This window comes from Pogoniulus pusillus, chromosome 10, assembly GCF_015220805.1.
Source record: "Pogoniulus pusillus isolate bPogPus1 chromosome 10, bPogPus1.pri, whole genome shotgun sequence".
NCBI lineage: Eukaryota > Metazoa > Chordata > Aves > Piciformes > Lybiidae > Pogoniulus > Pogoniulus pusillus.
The window spans coordinates 36693923-36707363 of NC_087273.1; the positions used below are offsets into that span (position 1 = coordinate 36693923).

Genomic DNA, 13441 nt, shown 5'->3' on the forward strand with positions numbered 1-13441 from the left:
AATTTCTCTCTTGGTTTAATGCTCTCAAGAACGTCTTCTTTAACATTAAGTAGCAGGTCTGGTAGTTTCTTTGCCGGTATTAATTGCTGCACAGCCAAGTGCCCTTGAAAGTCAGTTATGTAAATGAGCAGCCTTGAGCTGGCCGTGAGAACAATGCTGGCTTGGGTTTTAATTTAGTAATTGAGGAATTGGAACATAAAATGGTTCTTTAAGTCTAAAATAGAATAGAGTCATATTCTTTATTAGACAAATTCTGATTGCATGAACTGTGATGTATCAGTGGTTTAACACTTGGTTTAGGTGATCACTTAGCGTGCAGGCGAGCATTTGAGATGCAGCTGGTACTAGGGAAAAGCCTTACAGTCAGTTCCTGAGGTGTTTTCAATTGAGTCTTTTCAAAGAAATTACTAATTTGTTGTGGCTTTAAAATACCAAGTAGAGCCTTTCCTGAAATCTCTACAGCTGTTTTTTCCTTTCAACTGTCAAAGTTCCTTATATTTTTCCTGAAGTTCCATCATGCTTGAACCTCTTGGCTCATTAAAAAGTGGCCTGTAGCAGGAATAGTGTGGCCAAGAGGACTGGGGAAGTCATTCTGCCCCTTTACTCAGCCCTGATTAGGCCAAATCTTGAGTATTGTGTCCAGTTCTGGGCCCCTCAGTTTAAGAAAGATGTTGAGGTGCTTGAACGTGTCCAGAGAAGGGCACCACAGCTCATTAGGGGTCTGGGGCATGGCCCTGTGAGGACACCTGAGGAAGCTGAGGTTGTTTAGCCTGGAGAAGAGGAGGCTCAGGAGAGACCTTATTGCTCTCTACAACTACCTGACAGGAGGTTGTGGCCAACTGGGAGTTGGTCTCTTCTCCTAGGCAACCAGAGACAGAATGAGGGGACACAGTCTCAAGCTGCGCTGATGGAGCTTTAGTTTGGATGTTAGGAAGAAGTTCTTCACAGCAAGAGTGATTGGCATTGGAATGGGCTGCCTGAGGAGGTGGTGGGATCACTGTCCCTGGGAGTGTTTAAAAAGAGCCTGGGTACGGCACTGCACTTGGTGCCATGGTTTAGTTGATTAGATGGTGTTAGGTGGTAGGCTGGGCTTGATGATCTCAAAGGTCTTTTCCAACCTGGTTAATTCTGTGTGTGTGTGATTCTGTGTGCCCCAGCTGGGGACATTGGAGGGGCAGGTAGATCATCCAAGGAACTGTTTTGTCTGCTTGGGTAGAGGTTATTTATTGTTCCATGCGGTGTATGCTAACATGGGTGGATGCAAAGTTATTTGCAAATACAGGCTTGGCAAACCTCCTCTGGAATTCGGAAAGGGTTTTCCAGCTTGACTTAGTCATTTTTTCCCAAATGTCTTGGCATAACTGATCACTCAGGAGTGACATATGGTAGAAACATGCTCTAAGGGACAAGTCTCCCGGATGGCGCACAGCACCACACAAGATAGACAGATGGTGGCTTATTCAACCTTGGAAAAAGTTTAATCCTACATATTGGCACAGCGGCCTGGGTACTGAGAGAGAAGCACACACATGCCTGAGAAATAGGAGGCAAAGCTTCTGTGAGTTTGCTTGTTGTTGCTAAAAGAGCTAGAAAGATCCAGCTGAAACCAGAGCTGACCGCGGCTTTGGGAGCAGGGCCCAGCTCTAGCAGCTGTAGCAAAATACCTTTAGCAACAGGTCAAGGAGAAATGGTTTGAAGCTGAGGGAGAGGAGGTTTAGACTGGATCATAGGAAGAAGTTCTGTGAGAGTCTGGAATATCATATCATAGTATCATAGTATCATCAGGGTTGGAAGAGACCTCACAGATCATCAAGTCCAACCCTTTATCACAGAGCTCAAGGCTAGACCATGGCACCAAGTGCCACGTCCAACCTTGCCTTGAAGTGCCCCAGGGACGGCGACTCTACCACCTCCCCGGGCAGCCCATTCCAGTGTCCAATGACTCTCTCAGTGAAGAACTTTCTCCTCACCTCAAGCCTAAATCTCCCCTGGCGCTCGGAGAGGTTGTGGATGCCTCCTCCACGGGGGGGGGGTGTTCAAGGCCAGGTTGAATGAGGCCTCGAGCAACCAAATGTAATTGAGAGGTGTCCCTGCCCATCTGCTGTGGGTTGGAGTGGATGATGTCTAAGGTCTCTTCCAACCTGAGCCATTCAATGATGATGATGATATTATACAGTGTGAATATCTGCAAAATTAGGTGGTCAGTGTGCTATCCAGAGAAAGTCATGTTCCCTGGAAAAGTGAAAATCCCGGAGTTAGCAGAACACTGCTGAGAATAAAGCTTGCTGAACTTTTCACAGCTGTTTCCAGACTAAAACCTGTTTGTTTGACAAAGCTTTCGAGAACTTAGCTTAATTACTCTGCAATAGGCGTTGGTTAATTGAAGCTGATTGTTAGAAGTGAAGGAGAAAGAAGTGAAGGAGAAAGATTATTTTTTTTCATGAGTTTGCTTGTGTTTCAGGAGTTGTTTTTGCTGCTTTTAGCACAGAAACTGTAACCATACTCCTAGGTGAGTTCAAACAAAACCTTACAATTATCCTGATGGTAAATGTAAATGAATAGCAGAAAATGCAAGTTGTACATTGGAGTGTTTTAAAAAAGAAGTGGGAGAACCTCAGGCGTTTCACTTCGGTGTCTTTGTGTTTAAGACAGTGAAGAGAGAGAGAATATCTGACAAGGGCAAAACAAACCCTTGGTGTGAGTTGCTGAGATATTAGGGCAAAAGGAAATCTGCTTTGAGTTCTTACTGGCACCCCAGCAGTGGGTGACTGATCTTCTGGGGTCAGCACCGTGCTCTGTAAGGACTTTCAAAATTCTGGCCCAATATTTCCCTGGTGAAATTTATTTCCTCCCCCTCTGCTTTCTTGTAGACCACACTCGATATTCACAAGCAGAAGGAAGAGGAAGAATCTCCTGACTCTCTGGACGTGGAGGATCTCATTATGTTGTGTTTGCTGCTGAAACTCGACAAGATCTTTTTCTGAAGCTTCCAAAAAGGTAATTCAAACAAACAAATCTTTTGCCAGCAGAGGAGTACTCTGGTCAAATTCATCTGATGCCAGTACCATTTCAGCCATACCATATGACCAACCACCACAACACACTCCTGTTTGACACATGTTTGATAGCAATTCTAGTTAAGTATGTGTTGATGTATCTGTGTAGTTATCTATCTATACACATAGTTATAGCTCAGTGTTACTAATAATTTATGCCTTAGTATTATTTGTGGCAATAGATTGGTTTCCAGGAATTCTCTTAGGGGGAGGAGTTGGGAGAGGAAGAGGGAGAGAAGTGAGAGCAGCCAGCATGTCAGTAATTATTTGCCTGGATGTATCAGATGCAGTTAATGTTTCTGTTCTGCCTAATGAGAAAAATTACATGAAAATGAGATGCTGGCTGCTGAGCTATAAAATAACAAAGCTCTTTCAGCACTGAGTGACACTTAGTTTTAAACTGTAGTGGAGGAACACAGAGAAAACCACTAAGAGAGGCAGTAAGTCAGTAACATTTTGTTTAGAACATGCAAGAGATGTCAAATCTTTGCTTGCAGATGAGGGTGCTCTTGTGTAATAGAAGGAGATGTTTACTTTTGGGCTAGTCAAAATAAACATTCACTCTTCCTTTCAGGTGCTTATTTCCTTGGCACCTTTTGCTTGCTTTTGCTGTGCTCCATAGTGAGAAGTAGTGACCATGTCATCAGCATACCTACAAGCGGTTACTGCAGAACTAGGTCACTCTTCCTGAAGTACTTAATTTTTTAAGATCTACTATAACCAATTATTGTAGGACTTAGTTGACAAAAAAGAGTAATATTTACTTTTTCTGCCCAAGTAGAGAGTCAGCAGAATGTCAGACATCAGTTTACTCTCTGCCTAGACCCTTCAAGAGTTTCTTCTGCACAGGAGTGTTTTGGTGGCCCATCCAGCCCCCTGTGACAGAGTTGTGCCTTGCATGCCACGGCTCATGCCTGTGGGCCCTCCAAACATCATTTATTTGTGAGAAAGAAAGCTACAATCTGGTGAGATGATTAAAATTCTGCAGATCCACAGCCGACACCTTTTTGACCCAGATCTGAAGTTCAGACTCTGAAAGACTTTGGTCCCTTGGAATTTTAAGTCATGCTTCATGGAATTGCTGCTTTTATAATTCATAGGCTAAGCGTGATCGTATCATCGTTGATTCGCTGAACGTCAGCCTGTGTGAATCAGCCATCTGCTGTCAGGGCTGAGACTTATATCTCCCTGGCCAGTGACAGTGGAGGCCATTAAACCATGATGGCTTTCTGTCAGAAGGGGAGTAGTAGTAACATGACTGTGTCCAAAAACCCCACTTTTCTTCAGCCTGCTGGTAGTAATGACATTTGAAGGACCGAAATGGAGAAAGAGGAGCTGGAATAGAGGAACAGAGACTGTGTGAAGGCAGAGATGTGAAAGGCTTGGATGTTTGAGAGGAAAAAAGGCTGGCTTTTTTAGCAGGGTTTTGGAGTTAATTTTGGAACCAGATGAAGAACAGGGGAGAAGCAACCTTAAGGTTTTGGAAGAGAAGCTGCTTGTAGCAGGGATTTTATTAGAGGGCTCTGATTTTTAGGTCGCTGACCTAAGAGTGGTAGGGAAAGTGAGATATAAAACACATGTAGTCTCATTTTATTTTGTCTAGACTTGCATGCCTTGTGCATTTCCCAAGTGGAGAGTGGTTGGGTGTTTTGGAACTTGTACAAAGCTTGTGCATGTTTTGCTTCAGCCACCGACCGTCCTGGAAACCCAACATACCCGCAAGGTTAGCTCCTTGTGTTAATCTTGCTGTGAAATCTGGGCAGGATGTGGCTTAGCACTAATGATGGGATCCTGTGCCATCTTCTTCTGCCAGGTCCTGTTTCTTTGGAGATATGGTAATCAATAAAAAAACCCCAAAACTGAAACCCAAAAACCTAATGCAGAAACTAAGAAAAATATTTGACAGGCTGCAAGTGATCCAAACCCAAGGAGATCACAGATGGTTAAGACAGGATAGGCACAACTCTGTATGCAGTGGTGGGAATTCTGCCATACTGGTTCCTGCAAATTGCTGCTGGGCTCTTGAGAGAGCTTCTGAAGTTCAGGTTGAGCAGAAACTTTGGAAATCAGGGCTGAGACATCTTGCTGCACATCTCATGGAACACATTTAGTCTGTCCTTACTGCAGCTGATTCCAAAATGTGCTCTCAGGAGGCATAGCCCAACAGGAGGAAAAGACAGTTTGAAAATTCTCATTGTTCAGTAATCCACTGGCAGGAGGAAGTGGGAAGTTGTAATTGTCTTCTATGGATTCTTCTCCCACCTTGTTGTGGGAGGCTTATTTTAGGTATTAATTCCAATTTCATAGTTAATCTCCTGTCTTTCTCCCCCTAAAACTCCCAGCCCCCACTGGTTTAAAGATGATGCCACAGGGAGTGGATGTAGCCACCCGTAGGTTGTGACACGCACTGGAGATGTCTCTCTTAAAACCTTAAATGCAGGTAAAGCTGAAAATGGCTGCACTCAGTTTTTATACTTTCTGTCTAGCCCCTTTTGTTCTCTCTCCCTCCCCTTTCTGCTTCTGCTCACTTGCTCTCTCTTTAGTATAACACAGTTGAACAGCAGTGAAGTGTAAAATGTGCTTTTGCCAAGGTCAGTTTCTTGTGATTACTCGCCTGTGGCAACTTATGCCAGTTGCAACAGACTGAGTCTCAGCAGTCCACAAAGTCACACTGGTGCTTATGCAGAGGACACCCAGTGTAGGTTATGGTAACTGTAGTCTGGAATAGCTTGCAATGCTGCTGAATTTCAGCAGCTTTATTTAACTCTTCCCATCTAGCCTGTGCTTGTTTCAGTGCTTTGGAGCGAGTTCCACGAGGAGCTGTTCTGTTCTCTGGAGACCCTCAAGGTGGGTTTTGTGTAGATGAAATTCTTGTTGTTTGAGCTTCTTTCTTTTCTTGTAGTGGATTGCTCACATTTCAGGAGTTGCTCATAAATGAAGAGAAAGTAAAGCATCACAGACACATGCATCTTCTAAACAGTATAATTTTTTTGATGGTTGGCTTGGTTTTGAAGAATGTCCTCTCAAATGCTGCTCTGTTGACACTGGCAGAACAGAAGTTATAGATCTACATGCAAGAAACATTATGGAAAAGTTTAAGAAGTAACTTTTTTTAAAGGAAGAACTTAAAAGATAGTGGCACTCAGTCTTTGTACCACCTCTGAACATGCTGTGTACACCCCTAAGCATCAAATATTTTTGTTTAGAGACTGCTGTGACTGGGCAATTCTGATGTGGTAGTGGTTGGAAGGGACCTTTGGAGATCATCTAATCCTAAATCTTAACTGGATTTAGGAATGCATATGAGATTCAAGAACATGTCTTTTAGGAGATGATGTTTGTTAGATGTTGTCTTGTGGTGCACAGTGGATTGGATGCCACATGGTGCTACCCAGTGGAAGCAGGAGGGGCCTCCACTTCCATTCTCCTTTCTCACATACAAAGAAACCTGCCCTTCTGTGAAAAAAATGGTACATTTGGAACAGGAAGGCATGACATTCCTGTATTATCTTGTACTATCATCAACAACATAGGTGATTTTGTTTTCATTCTGGAAGTGCTTACTTCTGTAAGAGATGGTTAGGTCCTGAGCTCTGTAATATTGAGTTTGAGGGTACCTGTCTGTCACTCCTGACTAGTAGAGCAGCAGTAAGAAATCTTGATGGTCAACTGAAGCTGAACTTTGGTGGCCTTTGAAATTCAGTTAACTGCAAGATTTTGTTGCTTAAAATTGGTTATGCTTTTGATTCTTTTGGAAAAGATGTGTTCCTGTGTTACAGAAGCACAGAATGGTGGGGGCTGGAAGGCACCTCTGAGATCGTCTCATCCAGTCCTCCCCTGCTAAAGCAGGGTCACCTAGAGCAGGTTGCACAGGATTGAAACCAAGCAGGTTTGGAGTCTTTCCAGAGAAGAAAAGTCTACAACTTCTCGGGGCAGCCTCTGCACAGGCTCTGTCACCCTCACAGGAAAGATTTTTTTCCCTCATGTTCAAGTGAAACTTCCTGAGTTCCAGTTTGTGCCTCTTTTCCCTTCTGCTGGGCACCACTGAAACGTTTGGCCCCATCCTTTTGACTCCTGCCTTTTAGGTATTGATAATCAGTAATAAGATCCCCTCTCAGTTTTCTTTTCTCCAGGCTGTCAGCCTTTCTTTGTAAGAGAGGTGCTCTGGTCCCTTTGCCGTCTTCACAGCTCTCCCTTGGACTTCCTCCAGTGTTCTCTGTATCTCTTGAACTGGGGAACCCAGAAGTGGATGCAGTACTCCACATGTGGCCTTACTAGTGCAGAGTAGAGAGGGAGGAGAATCTCCCTTGTCCTTCAGGCCATGTTTTTCTCAATTTCCCCCGGGTTGCCATTGACCTCCTTGGCCACAAGAGCACATTGCTCGTGCACTGTGAACCTGTCCCAGGTCCTTCTCCGTTAAGTATTGCTCTCTCATGTTTGGTTTGGAATGGTTCCTGAGCACAAGTTAAATTACAGGTCAGCAATTGAATCTTGATCTTCTAGCCACCTTTGCACAAAGCACGCAGGAGTTGTGCTCAGTGGGACTCTCCCCAAAACATGGTGAGGATTCAGAAGTCAAATCATTTGAAGAACTTCTTGAAAGGTTTGTCCTTTATTTGCTGTTTCATCCTGCTTTCAGGCTTACAAGATGTAATTTTATTAGGGAATGAGTTACTTACTGCCTTTTTTTTTTGCCTATATGGAAGGCAATGAAAACATTTTTTTATTTCAGACTGACATCTCCTTGTATGGTTTTCATAGCCTGTGTGATTCTGCTGCCTCTATTTCTCTACTTTTAATAGAATTATAGAATGGTTTAGGTTGGAAGTGACCTCGAAGATCATTCAGTTCCAACCCCCCACCATAGGCAGGGACACCTCCCAATAGAATAGGTCACTCAAGGCCTCATCCAAGTTGGCCTCGAACACCTCCAGGGAGGGAGCATCCACAACCTCCCTGGGCAACCCTTACCAGCGTTTCATCACCCTCACTGCAAGGAACCCTTTCCTAACATCTAGTTTGGATGTCCCCTCTGCCAGATTAAACCCATTACTCCTTGTCCTGTCATTTCAAGTCCCTGTAAATAGTCTCTCCCCAGCCCTTCTGTAGCTCACTTCAGATACTGGAAGGCTACTGTAAGGTCTCCTCAAAGCCTTCTCTTCTCCAGGCCGACAAGCCCCAGCTCTTGTAGCCTGTGCTCATAGCAGATCTGTTCCAGCCCTCTGAAGATCTTTGTGGCCTCCTCTGGATTCACTCTAACGGTTCACTATCCTTGTGTTGGGAACTCCAGAACTGCACACAGTACTCCAGCTGGAGTTGATTCAGCTCTTGTGGAGAAATATTCTCCGAGAGCTGCACTTAGACCTTGTAAAGACTGATCTGTCTGCTCACCTTTAAGCTGGAAATGAGCAGTGGTTTGTTTGTCTCTGCTGTGCTATATAGGCCTGTAGCACTTGCAGTTATGCTTGTTGTCTTCTGGTTGTTAGGAAGGCAGTGGGAACGACTCTTACCTGTAAGAAGAACCAGTTGCACCGGTAGAAGCTGGTCTTGAGACAGCTGAGAAGTGAACAAATGGGTCTTCTTGGCTAGGATAACACAGAAGAGTTGCACTGCTCACACTCCTCAGAATTTGTCCAATTAATTTCCTTTAATCTTATGGAACTTGAGGAAAGGGAGGAACTATTCAGGCACCAAAGCTGGTTTTGGAATGTTCCTCATGATGTACCTGCAGCGGATGGGTTTAAGCTCGAAGAGGGGAGATTTAAACTAGATGTTAGAAGAAGTTGTTTCCAGTGAGGGTGGTGAGACACTGGCACAGGTTGCCTGGGTAGGTTGTGACTGCTGCCTCCCTGGAGGTGTTCAAGGCCAGGTTGGATGAGGCCTTTAGCAACCTGTTCTAGGGGGAAGTGTCCCTGCCTATGGCAGGGAGTTGGAACTGAATGATCCTTGAGGTCCCTTCCAACCTAAACCATTCTGTGATTCTATGACTGCCCTCTGTGCTCTGAGGATTTCCTCATCAGTGTGTTCAGCGTGAGCAAGCAGTTGATGGTTGAGATCCAGCAGGTCTGGCCAAAATCCCAAATACTTGAACATCTCTGTGCAGATCTCCTAACCAGTTAAAAACAATTCATTAGAACTTTGCTACTTCTCAAGTTCTCACCTCCTGGATTTTGGGTGACAGCAGAAATGCTTTGCTACGTACAGTAAAGGTAGATGCTGTGGGGTTTTATTCTGGACAACTGAGAATCCAGAGCCCTTAAGGTCTTGTAAGATTTGCAGCCTAATAATTTTTAACTCCTGGGTGGAGAGAGGAAAGTTTAAGAGATTTATTCTTATGCTTCCTTGCAGTTTTAAGGGGAGCATTCCAAGTTTGTGTTCTAGTCAGCCTTGAAACATTTGCTGTGCTGGTTCAGATGTTCTGGGAATAAGCATTTTAGCATGGATAGAATCCCTCTTCTGTAACGCACCTGCAATTTTTGGGTACTCCAAGATGTTTCTGAAGGCAGCTGCTGTGCTGGCGTTGTGGAAGCAGAGCATTTCATGTAGGCGTTGCTGGAATAGTTTTATTAGAAACAGAGATAGGGAATGAGCAGTAAATTTGTGTTGTGGAGCAAAACATCTCTCTTAACTTAAAAAAAAACCACAGAACAAACCCCAAGCCTCTTAATATTTGTCTTTTTTTTTGGCACCAGTAGCAATATCTGCTCATAAGCATTCAGTACACAGTCAGACATAGCACAGTATCTGAGGACTAGGAGCCAGGTAAAGAAGTCAATAAATTTCATGATCTCAGAGGTCTATTCCAGCCTCAATAATTCTGTGGATTTGAAATCAACCTCCACATTAAGCTGAGGCAACTGTAACTTCCTAGCAGGTAGCATTTGTGCATCCTTGGAAGACGACCAGTTGATAAATCAAGGATGTTTGTGTTTCCTCTTTTAATGGCAATATTATCTTTAGCTTTAAACACTGACTTTACATTTCATAGATTCATAGAACGGGTTAGGTTGGAAGGGACCTTAAAAGTCATCTAGTTTCAATCCCCCCACCATGGGCAGTGACACCTTCCCCTATCCCAGGTTGTTCAAGGCCTCATCAGACCTGGCTTTGAACAATTCCAGGGAGGGAGCATCCACAGCCTCCCTGGGCAACCTGTTCCAGTGTCACAGCTCTCTCACTGTAAGGAGTTTCTTCCTAATCTTCAGTCTAAATGTGCCCTCTTTGAATCATAGAATCAGCTAGCTTGGAAGAGACCTCCAAGATCATCCAGTCCAACTTCAATCCATTCACTTTCTCCTTCTGCCTAGAAGCCCCTGTGAAAAGTCCCTTTCTTGCTTTCTCTTAGCCACTTTTCAGGTACTGGAAGGCTGCTGTAAGGTCTCTGTAGAGTCCTCTCTTCTCCAGTCTCAACAGCCCCATCTCTCTCAGTGAATTCCCATGGGGGAAGTGTTTCAGTCCTCTCAGTATCTTGAAGACCATCCTCTAAACCAACTCCAGCAGTCTGATGTCTTTCTTATGCTGGGAGTATTGGAACTGGATGTAGTACTTGAGGTGGGGTCTCACGAGAGCAGAGCAGAGGGGCAGAATCACCTCCCTTGTCCTGCTGGTCACACTGCTTTTGATGCACACAACTGCCTTCTGGGCTGCAGCAGTCATTGCCAGCCCATGTTGAGATTTTCATCAGCTGACATCTTCAGATCCTTCTCCTTGAGACAAGTCTTAAGCCACTCCTCATCCTGCCTCTATTTGTGCTTGGGGTTGCCCTGTCTTGGGTGTAAGACCTCGCACTTGACCTCACTGAACTTGGTGTGGTTGTCTTGGGCCCACCTCTCAAGCCTGCCCATGTCCCTGTGGATGAGAAGATGGAATCATTGTGGTAATTTTCTTCCTATCAAACAGGCATACCTCCACGATCCAGAGGTATGATTAGGAGGCAGGCATTCTTCTGGCTTTGACACCTGAATCACCGCATGGGTTTAGGGTAGTCCATGATGTGACTTCAGCTTCCCCACGAGAAATGGTGACTGATAATTTCCTGCCTCCCGGGTGCCTCTGAAGATTAACTTCATGGAACGAGGGAAGTATTTATTAATAAGTGATCATTATCGATATGTCATTCCTTGTTCATAGCAGTGACACTGGTAATAAATTACCCCTGAGGGGAATGCAAATGAGCCCATAAAACAAAAGACACTCATTTAAGTAATTTTCCTCACCCTTTGTTCAGTGCATGTGCATCCAGGAGGGACTGCGTTAGTGCTTTACTGGTTTAGTGCTTTAAAAAGGCTAAAAAAGGAGAGAAATGCCACCAAATACTAAGGGAGAACCCAAGGTCATGTTTGCTTCTTCTGTCTTCAGATGGCACCTGCTAGAGTTTCTGGTAATCTTTCTTTAAAGGCTGTTAGCTGAGGATGGAGGAAAAGCAGCATCCTTTCGAAATCCACCTGCGGTTTGGAAGTTTCATCTTGCTGGACGTTTTCTGATGTGTGATGAAATGGAAGTGTCCAGCAGCAGCATGGCTATTTAATTTTTAAAAGCTTCTCACACTTTTCCTAACCAAGGTTAGAGGAAATAAAATATTTTGCCAATTTGTTTTCAGTGTCAGAGCTGTCATCTGGCCTGTGACAGGAGATGTTAGGGAAAGGAGCTCTGCTTTCAGTGGTCAGCTTGAAGGATGTGACTGAACGGCAAGGTCATAAGGGTTGGCTTTCTTAGATGCTTTTACTATTTTATTAGCTCCTTAATGAAAAAGGCCTCTGGATCTTTATAGTTTGTTTTTTTTTAGAGGTTTAGAATTCTGCATATTTTTTTCTACTACACTTTAAATATTAAAAATCCCCTTGTGATAAATGTCCTTTGGGCTTAAATTGGAATTGCTTCCCAGAGTTGCTGTTTGCTGGGTGTGGATTGGAAAGAAAACTGTATGAAGGGCAGAGGAGAGAGAATACACTTGAAAACCTGATTTGCTATAAAATCTGAGGCACAGGGGTGATTTTTTGCCATGGTGGTGTTAATCTGAGCTGTTGTCTGAAAGGAGAAGTGGTGATCTTCTTGCACCCGTTGATTCCTCTGCATTGTCTCACTGAGGTTCCTTTTCTTCTTGGTGTCATAGTCTAATGTTTGAAAACAGCTTTGCTGAATCTCGGCTGCTTGTATAGGTTTGTGTAATCTAAGATGCTGGCAGTGACGGAGTTGTGCCTTAATGATTCTTCTGTTGTGGTTTCAGTCAGAAAGGTCCCGTTCCCCTTGCCCTGCAGCTGTGTAGAAGACAGCATAGGAATGCGGTCAGACATGCTCACTGTCCTCTGCAAGATTTCTCTGCCTGCAGGACTTGTTGAAGGTTACCGGTCGTGGCTTTAAACCTCTGTTACAAACACACATAGCAGAAAGGCTCAGATGTTAATTTAATGATAGATATTGGTAACGAGTGTGAGAGTTTAAGTTTCTGTCTTATGTTGTTGATGGAGCCTTTTCTCTCTCAAGAATTAAACCTGAAGCAATGACTTATGAATCATACTTTGTGTCCCACTCACAAACTTACTTGACTCGTCAGTGATTTTTTTTTCTTCTTCTGGCATGATCTGGGGGGAAATGCCAGGTGGAGTTTTTTTTCCATTTGTAGATTTTAATTAATATTGACTGTTGAATAAAGATAGAGATGAAGGCTATCCAGCTAAACACCTGCTTAAAAAGAAATCACATCATACAATAAATCATTGTGTGATTGCATAAGAGAGACAGTAGAACGTAGAGTTCTGATTCTTCAGTGTTAATCTCAAACAAGGATGGTAACAAGTGAGTCCTAAGAGTTCATAGTTTCTCTGCCTTAATGCTTTCCAGATGTATAAGACACACAGAAAAAGAAACTCATGTCTGGAAAACACCTCCTGCAAATAAAGCCCAAAACACAGAGCTTTTGATTTCTAGATTTTCTTTAAGCCACTCACTGCCTAATGATAATACACACTTGTAAACAAATTAAATGCCTGTGCTCCACTTAATAATCTTTATTTGACTGAGTAAGAGTCTTTTTAATGTTACATTTATCTAGTAATATAACCAGATGCACAACATTTTTTCAGTTCTAATTTTGGGGAGACTTGCAAAGCAAAGCCTAACTTCAGTTGTGCTTTTCAGGCTTACAAGTGTCTAATAATCATCTAGAATTAACACATGAAAGCACTGCAAGAATAGTTGCTTTTACTGAGAGCAGCCATCTAGCTTTTGCTATGTAAAACTGATTTGTACTCCATTCCTGTGTCCAAGATCTAAATGCTCTTAATGCCTTTTATAGAAGCTATAAAAGCTGCTAGTTAGGCTTCTCAAGCCCTCCTCTTGCTTGTTTGTTAGCCTCAGTGAGTGAAGCCTTGCATGCAAACAATAAA

The 13441-nt window shown here is 43.5% G+C and overlaps 1 protein-coding gene across 2 annotated transcripts in view; it reads left to right on the forward strand.

Moving 5' to 3' along the window:
* Positions 1–13441, forward strand: part of LDLRAD4 (low density lipoprotein receptor class A domain containing 4) — a 368920-nt gene that overhangs the window by 47979 nt on the left and 307500 nt on the right. For both annotated transcript variants that reach the window (XM_064150273.1, XM_064150275.1), the window contains exon 2: positions 2871–2997. The gene's annotated coding sequence lies outside the window, so the exon portion shown is untranslated. The remainder of the gene's footprint in view (positions 1–2870; positions 2998–13441) is intronic.